The sequence below is a fragment of the Lepidochelys kempii genome, chromosome 27 (assembly GCF_965140265.1).
Source record: "Lepidochelys kempii isolate rLepKem1 chromosome 27, rLepKem1.hap2, whole genome shotgun sequence".
Lineage (NCBI taxonomy): Eukaryota > Metazoa > Chordata > Testudines > Cheloniidae > Lepidochelys > Lepidochelys kempii.
The window spans coordinates 5,298,441-5,308,818 of record NC_133282.1 but is presented as its reverse complement, the minus strand read 5'-3'; positions in this window follow the sequence as shown (position 1 = coordinate 5,308,818).

The following is a 10,378-nucleotide window of genomic DNA, read 5'->3' as shown; positions in this document are numbered from 1 at the left end:
GGCAGTCAGATAGGTGTGGGGTCGGTCAATCGATGTGTGGATAGGGGTCGAGGCAGTCGGGGCCCGTGGGAAGGAGGGTTGGATAGGCGTGGAAATCCGGGGGGCCGGGTCCCAGGAGGCAGTTGGGGCAGGGGGTGCCAGGAGGGGGCAGTTAGAGGATAGGGAGCAGAGGGGTTGGATGGGTGGGAGGTTGAGAGGGGGACAGTCAGGGAGTGGGAACTGGGATTTGGGAGGCACAGCCTTCCCTACCTGACCCTCCATACAGTTTCACCCCAATGTGGCCCTTGGACCAAAAAGTTTGGCCACCCCTGATGTAGAGCCTGCTCCTTCCAGCTGAGGGAATCCTATTCCTTCTGCTCAAGGGGCGGGGGCTTATGTTTCTGGGGGGAAGTGTTCAGGATTCAATCCCTGTCAGTGACCTATGGAAGGCTCTTACTGCTGCGATTATGGAAACCAAGTTACACTGCAAGATGGGGTGTGTACCCCACAGACTGGGGGCTGGAGGCCAATTGTTACCTGGCAGGAGCAGGGAGGTTAGGATAAGGAGAGGAAGTGGGACTGGCTGACAGAGGAGACAGAGCAGCTGGGCAGGGTGCTGGTGTCTGGCTGGTCGGCAGGAATACGCTAGGTAGAGGACTGCATCAGGACCCAGCTCCCAGCTGAAACAAGGCTGAACACAAAATCACATGTGACGGGTGGGAGGGGAGGAATGCACAGAAATGAAAAACAAACCCAGGATAAAAGTCAACACTTCATAATTGTCAAGTCCTGCCAGAAGATGTGAAAATAGGAGATGTTAACCCCCGAAAATGGCAGAACGGAGCAAGCGAAGTGTTGGTGACGTACAAAGAGCTAAATGAACGCAGGGTGCAGATCTATTGATAGAATGTACACATAAGGAGCAAGCTGAAAAACCTTCTTAAAACTGTAACTGCAGGGACAATGAAAATTACTTGTCAACTGCCTACATTCCTGACAGAAGCAAGAGGGCAATGTCTGGAATGCCACTAGGACTGGCTGAGGATAATATCAAAAGAGCATAGGTGAAGATGTAGTATTGTTTGTTAAACGGCTAGCTAGGGGAGAGGGAGAAAAATCTGCCATTGACAGCTGTACGCATAACACTTAAAGGTGGGACACTTGCAGATCTTGATACCCCATTTAGATCCTATTACTGGATATTCTCTCTCCTGTGAGCAGCTATAATTGTCAGAGGTTTGGACACGTGGTAGCCATGTGTAAGGGAACACTGAGGTGCAGTAACTATGGAGGAAATCACTCCTATGAGAGCTGTGCAGAAGGAACAGAACCTACACGCAGCAATTGCGAGGGAATGCGCAGTGAAGCATATAAAGGATGGGCAGTAGCAGCACAAGCTAGAGAAGTACAAAACAATCAAAATCATTCCAAAAGTATCATACGTAGAGGCTACCAAAAGGTACCTGCAGCAGAATGAGGAGGAAAATATGAGAGAGAGAGAGAGAGAGAGAGAGAGAGAGAGGGGATGTATTGCTGATAGGTAAAGATATCTACAGTGTTCGTTATAGAATTAAATGCACCTTGCAGATAGGGGAAATACCTGAAAGGATTAAAATCATCGCAAAAGCAGCAGAAAAATATCTGCTCGCTAGACTGCATTCACACAATTTTAAATGAAGGTAAAAACACAGCTTAAATAACTGGTCTTAACAATCCCTAGCTGGAACGTGCAGTTTAGTAATGCAGGGACAGGAATTTAAGACAGCCATCTTTGAAACTGAAAAAAATGAAGTGGGGGAAAAAAGCCTTATGTACACAAGAAACCTGGCTAATAAATAAACGGACGTTCAATCTGCTGGGATAGGATATACTTCAGAGGGACTGAGAGGCTCGAAGGGGGTGGGGGAGTTGTCTATATATTTATAAAAGAGGAATTTAGTTATTATGAAATGGATGTGCAGAAATTAAGTTTTGAATATAATGCTACCACTGCACAAAAAAACACTTACATATGATTTATAATATTTATAAACCATGTAAAATTAGTTATTTTAGAATTAGAAAAAACTAGTTAATGCCCAAAACCAATTCAAAATTTGCAGAGACTTTAATAGTCATAATGAGCTATAGGGAAGTAAGAAAGCTGACCTCAATGGTAAATACTTAGAACAATTTATTGATATGCAAAACCTGGAAATACTGAATACAGGAGCACCTACTAGATTTAATTCAGTGGATGGATCCTTTCCTGTTTGGGATTTGAGAACTGCAACAAATTATATATAAGATAGTAAATGCAGCTGGGAAGTTCAGAAAGACAACTGAATAGAAAGTGATCACTGCCCTACACTTACTGAGTACGAAGACCAAAGAAATGTTGAAAACTACAAAAAGACTTCCTAGCTGGAATGTTCAAAAAGCTGATTGGGGCCTTTTCAAGACTGAATGTGGTAAATATGTATTTAGTAACCACAAGTGACAACATAAGAGAACAACAACAACATAATAAAAGGAATTACAGCAGCAGCCGATCTGGCCATTACAAAACATCAAAGTGGCCCCCTGCTTAGAAATCTGGTTCCCTGGTGGAATGAGGATTGCACATGAGCAATCATGGAAAGTAATAAGGCATACAAGCAAGTGAACACAGAATGGACAGTAAAGGCTTAACGAATGATCAACTATGTGATCAATGGCTCCATGTCTAGTTGGCAGCCGGTGTCAAGTGGAGTGCCCCAGGGGTCGGTCCTGGGGCCGGTTTTGTTCAATATCTTCATAAATGATCTGGAGGATGGTGTGGATTGCACTCTCAGCAAATTTGCAGATGATACTAAACTGGGAGGAGTGGTAGATACGCTGGAGGGCAGGGATAGGATTCAGAGGGACCTAGACAAATTGGAGGATTGGGCCAAAAGAAACCTGATGAGGTTCAATAAGGATAAGTGCAGGGTCCTGCACTTAGGACAGAAGAACCCAATGCACAGCTACAGACTAGGGACCGAATGGCTAGGCAGCAGTTCTGCGGAAAAGGACCTAGGGGTGACAGTAGACGAGAAGCTGGATATGAGTCAGCAGTGTGCCCTTGTTGCCAAGAAGGCCAATGGCATTTTGGGATGTATAAGTAGGGGCATAACGAGCAGATCGAGGGACGTGATCGTCCCCCTCTATTCGACATTGGTGAGGCCTCATCTGGAGTACTGTGTCCAGTTTTGGGCCCCACACTACAAGAAGGATGTGGATAAATTGGAAAGAGTCCAGCGAAGGGCAACAAAAATGATTAGGGGTCTGGAACACATGACTTATGAGGAGAGGCTGAGGGAACTAGGATTGTTTAGTCTGCGGAAGAGAAGAATGAGGGGGGATTTGATAGCTGCTTTCAACTACCTGAGAGGTGGTTCCAGAGAGGATGGTTCTAGACTATTCTCAGTGGTAGAAGAGGACAGGACAAGGAGTAATGGTCTCAAGTTGCAGTGGGGGAGGTTTAGGTTGGATATTAGGAAAAACTTTTTTTACTAGGAGGGTGGTGAAACACTGGAATGCGTTGCCTAGGAAGGTGGTGGAATCTCCTTCCTTAGAAGTTTTTAAGGTCAGGCTTGACAAAGCCCTGGCTGGGATAATTTAATTGGGGATGGGTCCTGCTTTTGAGCAGGGGGTTGGACTAGATGACCTCCTGAGGTCCCTTCCAACTCTGATATTCTATGATTCTATGTAAAGGGGAGGCACAAAGAATTATCAAAAAGATGAAAAGTTGCAGAAATGTCTGTGGGAAACTGAAGAACGATTCAAAGCTTTCAGCAATCTAGAAGCAAATTAAGAGAGTGACTGGAATTCGAGGTAGAAATAAAATGTACAGCTGGTCTTATTGTAAATAATGAAATGGAGGTCTCCAACTGCGGGAAGGCAGACATTATAGCAGAAGAATTCCACAGGGTCAGTAGTGATATGAATGAAAGCAATGACTTTCATGGGGAGTGGGGAAAGGGTTTATTGAAAACTGAGCTTTTAAATGGCTGGAGAGAAGATACCGATGATGTGTTAACTAACATTTTTGTTATGCAGGAGCTTATTGCAGCCATTAGGAAAAAGAAAACTATAGCTCCAGGTAAAAAGAATGTAAGTAATGAAATGCTTCAACACTTGTCGGAAGGTTGTCTACAGATTCTGTTGTGGTTATACAAGGACATATGGGAAACGGGACTGCTGTCAACAGAATGGCAACAAGCACTGGTGACACCATGTAGGAAACCAGAAAAGGCATATACAAGAACTGCTGCTTATTGTCTTCACATCATGTGTGGGGAAAAATCATGGAAAAAATGACAAATGTAAGACTAGAAGAAAACTTGGGCAAAAATGATATTATAACTGAGGTACCAAGTGGATTCAGAAAAGGAAGATGCACAGTTGACCACATCAGGAGACTAGAAATGGAGGTACACAAAAGCATAGAGACCAAGAACTTTATGAGAACAGTCATCCTGAACACTGCAAACGCATGACTTACGGTGGCGGGAAGGCCTTCTATATAAATTAGCCAACACTGGAATAAAAGGGAGAACACAGGATACTGGGCTAGATGAACCTTTGGCTATTCTATTCTTGTTTTCCGACAGTGACCAGTGCCAGGTGCTCCAGAGGGAATGAACAGAACAAGGAATCATCAAGTGATTCATCCTCTGTCGTCCATTCCCAGCTTCTGGTAAACAGAGGCTACGGACACTTCAGAGCATGGTTTTGCATCCCTGCCCATCCTGGCAAATAGCCATTGATGGACCTAGCCTCCATGAACTTATCCAGTTTTTTTAAACCTTATTTTGAACCCTGCTGCCTATTAATTTCATTTGGTGACCCCTAGTTCTTCTGTTATAAGATGGAGTAAATAACACTTATTTACTTTCTCCACACTAGTCATCATCTCTCTCCTTGGTACTTTTCAGCTTGGAAAAGAGATGACTAATCTTGTTAATCTCTTTTCATATGGAAGCTGTTCCATATCCCTAATCATTCTTGTTGCCCTTTTTGTACCTTTTCAAATTCCAGTATATCTTTTTTTCAGATGGGGTGACCATAACTGCTCTCAGTATTCAAGATGTGAGTGTACCATGGATTTATATAGAGGCAATATGGTATTCTTGGTCTGCTTTGGACTTCACTATCTTGAGTAGTTTTGTATCATCTACAGATTTTATCATCTCACTGTTCACCCCTTTTTCCAGATCATTTAAGAATATGTTGAATAGGACTGGGCCCAGTACAGACCCCTGGGGGACACCACTATTTACCTCTCTCCATTCTGAAAACCGACCATTTATTCCTACCTTTTGTTTCCCATCTTTTAACCACTTATCAATCCATGAGAGGACCCTCCCTCTTATTCCACAACTTACTTTGCTTAAGAGCCTTTGGCGAGGGACCTTGTCAAAGGCTTTCTGAAAATCTAAGTACACTGTATCCACTGGATCCCCCTTGTCCACATGCTTGTTCACCCCCTCAAAGAATTCTAGTAGATTGGTGAGGTATGATTTCCCTTTACAAAAACCATATTGACTCTTCCCCCAACAAATCATGTTCATCTATGTGTCTGGTAATTTTGCTCTTTACTATAGTTTCAACCAATTTGCCCAGTACTGAAATCCAGTTTACCAGCCTGCAACTGCTGGGGCCGCCTCTGGAGCAGTTTTAAAAAATTCGCATCACATTAGCTATTCTCCAGTCCTCTGGTACAGAAGCTGATTTAATGATAGGTTACATATCACAGTTAGTAGTCCTGCAATTACACACTTGAGTGCCTTCAGAACTCTTGGGGGAATACCATCTGGTCCTGGTGACTTATGACTGTTTAATTTATCCGTTTGTTCCAAAACCACCTCTAACAACACCTCAATCTGGGACAGTTCCTCAGATTTGTCACCTTAAAAAAAAAAAAAAAAAAAAAAGACTCAGCTTCTGGAATCTCCCTCACATCCTCAGCTGTGAAGACTGATGCAAAGAATTCATTTAATTTCTCTGCAATGGCCTTATCTCCCTTGAGTGCTCCTTCAGCATCTTGATCGTCCAGTGGCCCCACTGGTTGTTTAGCAGACTTCCTGCTTCTGATGTACTTAAAAGAAATTTGCTGTTATTTTTTGAGTCTTTGGCGAGCTGTTCTTCAAATTCTTTTTTGACCTTCCTGGTTATATTTTTACACTTCACTTGGCAGTTCATGCTCCTTTCTATTTACCTCACTAGGATTTAACTTCCAATTTTACAGGATGCCTTTTCGCCTCTCACTGCTTCTTTTATTTTGTTGTTTATCCACAGCGGCATCTTTGGGTAGAGAAGGGAGATTAGGAAGGTGAGGGAATCTGTTCTATTAGACCAACTTTTGAGCCAAGCTTGTCTCTCTCACCAACAGAAGTTGGTCCAATAAAAGATGTTACCTCACCCACCTTGTCTCTCTAATACCCTGGGACCGACATGGGTCGATAAGGCAGAATTCTATCAAAGGGGGAACGGCTTTATCCAAAATCTACAAGCTTACAAATGGAATTCTGCAAGGGACTATTAACAGCCCTACTTTGTTTTCCATTATGATTAATGACCTCCAGAAAGCATTCAGACAGAAATAGGTATTTCCCTTTTTGTAGACACCTACACTACATGGACTACGGAGAAATGACAAAGTAGCTAGAGAAAAGGAAATTCTCTGGAGTGTCTCATTTGTCCAAGAAGGGAAATGATTGGGTATTTAAATTCTAACTTGCTAAAACTAAGGGAATGCTTTTAACCAGGAGGAAAATTAGGGAAGACTGGAACTTGTTTCTTTATGATGAAAAAAATTCAGATAGTTCCAAAGTTTGTTACTAGGAGTAGTGTTTGATAATAAATTAGCTTGGAAAGGTCACACACATAATAGCATACAAAAGTGTAAAAGCAGGATAAACTTACTTAGAAGTGTAGCTGAAAACAAATGAGGTGCAGATACGAAGGTACTGATGAGAATGTACAGAGCACTGAGAAGACCAGTTTTAGACTCTGGATGCCAAGCTTTTTTGTACAGCCTCAAAAACAACTCTTAGAAACTTGGAACTGCTCCAGACCCACACTCTGCAGCTGGGATGTAATGCAATAACACCACCATCAGTTGTGTGAACAATAAGTAGCCACTGGAGAAGCACCGATAAACCGAAGGATGAAACTATTAGATCTAACCTTTTGGGCAAAGGTAAAAGGGAATCATGAAAACAGAAGTAAAATAAAACACTTGAGGATTGCTGGGAGCTTAGTAGACAAAACTATATGGATTGCGACAGACTTCCTCATCCAATCAGGGTCAGAAAAAGGGTACAGGAGACATGTAGAAAAGAAAACCTGAGAACACTAAAAATTACAGAGGGACAGTTATTCCCCCATTTGTGGATTTGGAACTGTATGACAAAAGCTGAGGGAAGGATAAAACCACACATTGTGACTAAAGAAGTATCTGAATTTAGTTATGACAAATCCGGCCAGCTTTGTCCAGTCTACAAAGATGGATCAAAAGATGGCAGCACAAGCAGAGTGGGAACAGCCTTCCGTGTTCCTAGTCTTGGAATGCGGAAATCTAAAAGGCTATTGAATTGTGTGACCATTCTGATGGCTGAACTAATGGGGCTAATGTTAGCACTAACCTGGGTAAGAGAGATGTGACTGGCCATAGCAGTAATATGATCGATTTACTTGAGGCATTACTGCAATCAGAATAGGGACTCTGGAAAGCAGAAATGACATAAGAAGTGAAATAATGTGCATACTTACAGAAATAATGCAAACAGGTATCTGTGTAACAGTAAGATGGATTGTAGTGCACATCAGAACACCTGGACATGAGACGGCTCACAAAGCAGCAAAACAAGCCCTAAAAAATTAGGTGGATATTACAATAGCCTTACATGGACAAGAATTTTAGAATGTGGCAACTTGCACAGTGGAGCTTGCAAAGGAAGGGCAAGAACTACACACCAAGGGAACAAAAGGATGAATGTTTTATGATATATGGTCCAAAATCGAATATATACTCTCCAGTCATGACAGAAAAAGTGATGTAGTCATTCTTAGAGTGCTAACATGTCATTGTGCCTTACATGAGATGTAAAACTTATTAAAAAGACAAAGATGGGCAATGTAATGTGTGCAAAACCAAAGAAACAGTTTCTCATGTTCTCTGGCATTGTGGGTAATATTCTATGGAGAAAGTTTCTTTATGAAAAATTGAGCCAGTTTGGGGTGACTAGAAAGGGTTAAACATCCTGCAAAATAAATAACCCTCAAAAGACATGTGGGGAGATGTTTGTGTTTTTATGTATTTACACATGTATGAGTAGGGTGGACAATGTAACCAACAGTTCCTGTCTATGCTGTATTCTGATACTTCAGAGGTCAAAAGAACATCCTATCATTTAAATAATTGTAAACACGGGATATCTCTGTATTCATCTCTCTTTGAAACGTATAGCAAATAATCTGTGAATGGTGGAACAAGCAAATTGCATTATGTTAATTCTATAATTAAGTACTGGTGATGGACCTCCTTCAAAGTCATCCTAATTACATTTTGAACTCCAACTTGTCAAAAAGGACATGAAATTGGATAAAAGATCCTTGGGTCCTGATTCTGTCATCTCAGATCTGCTTAGGCTTCGTCAGGGGAAGTTTGAGTCACAAGACTGAGGTCCCAATTATGCTGGTACGCCCTGAATATGAGATTTGGACAGTGAACTATAACCTATGAACTGAATTCTAAAGAAACTCTTTGCAACTACAAAGCTCACCATCTCTGCTATGAATCTGATCCTCAATGGATTGAACTCATGTCTGTCTGTATATTGATCTTTTAACCAGACTCTCTTGTTTAATAAATTTTAGTTTCATTAATAAGAACTGGCTGTAGCGTGTGTTTAGGTAAGATCTGAAACATTCAATAACCTGGGAGGTGATGTGTCTGATCCTTTGGGATTGGTGGAACCTCTTCTTTTATATGATGAAATAAGACTTAAAGAAATTTTCATCATATTTGACATGGATACCTGGATGGAGGCCTGAGGGTGGATCACTTTAAGGGAACGGTGTTGTTTGGACTTTTGAGTAATCAGTGAGGTAATAAAGAAGCTGTTTTATGCTGGCTTGGTAAATCTAAGTTTTGGAATATCCACCAGCTTTATGGGGATTGTCTGCCCCATTCTTTGCAGTTCACCCTAATCGAGTGACCATAGCTGGCTCCCCACTAAGATCCTGGTCACACTTGGACTGAAAGATTTTTCCCTAAAGGGACTAGAAAGAAAGTCAGAAAAATGGAGTAGTACAAGTGAAAGCCTTGCCGAGTTTCCTTAAGGAGACTAGACTGAGTGAAAGGTTATTTAAAAAAAAAAAATCTGGCTAAAAAGGAATGAGGGAAGTGGCAGTGACAACCTCGCAGGATGAGGCTGCTGTGCCAACAAAAAACAAACAAAGAAGCTGGCTGCAGGGAGGGAGTTTGCAGTCACTCTTGGGGAACAGAGAGGTGGGAACCCAAGAGGGAGAATAAAAACCTGGAGTCCCGGTCTCAGTCTATAAGGCCAGAAGGGACCATCATTATCTAGTCTGACCTGAAAGAAGGGTCAACCCAGAGGAGTTGTGGGGGGAAGAGCCTGAGAAGGTTAGGTAGGAAGAAGCCCAGATAAACAGGAGCAAGGAGTGGATGGTGCAGACCATGACTGCTGGATACAGGGTCCGTAGGCTGGAACCCAGTGTAGACAGAGGGCCTGAGTTCCCCTACCAGCCACTGAAAAGGTGGCATAAAGCCCCCTGACATAAGGGAATAAGGATAATTCAAAGCCTGCAGGGACACGATGACCACTGGGCCCAGAGTCAGGGGCCAGAGACCTGACACAAGGTCTTGGAATTATTAATTGAACTTCTATTTGAACCTTGTTACCCCAAAAGGGACAGACATGAATATTGTGACCTGGCTGGAGGGCCAAGTTACAAAGAGAGCAACGTAGTGACTGTTGGCAGAGGACCCAGAGTGAGAGACAGCTGCTACACCACGCCTAGCCACGAGGAGCGCTCCTGTTGAATGAACTCCTGTACACATACAGACATTGCCATGTTCTGGAACATATTACACTGTGTTTATAAGCTCTGCTTCGGAGCAGCCAGGTGTACAGAACAGCCTTGCGCTGGGGTAAAAGGGACTAGACGGCAGCATGTGCAGCAGCAGCACTCCCTGTATGAAGAGCTACAGGTGTTCAGCTTTTTATCACTTATTGAAAGAAATACCAGCCACCCCAACTTCTTCTTGCCTCAACTTCTCTGCTCTGGAGCTACTTGGTTAACTTTGGTAAAGGTGGAGCTAACTATTAAGGAATACATTTCATACCATAGCAGCTTTTGTCGCACCTCC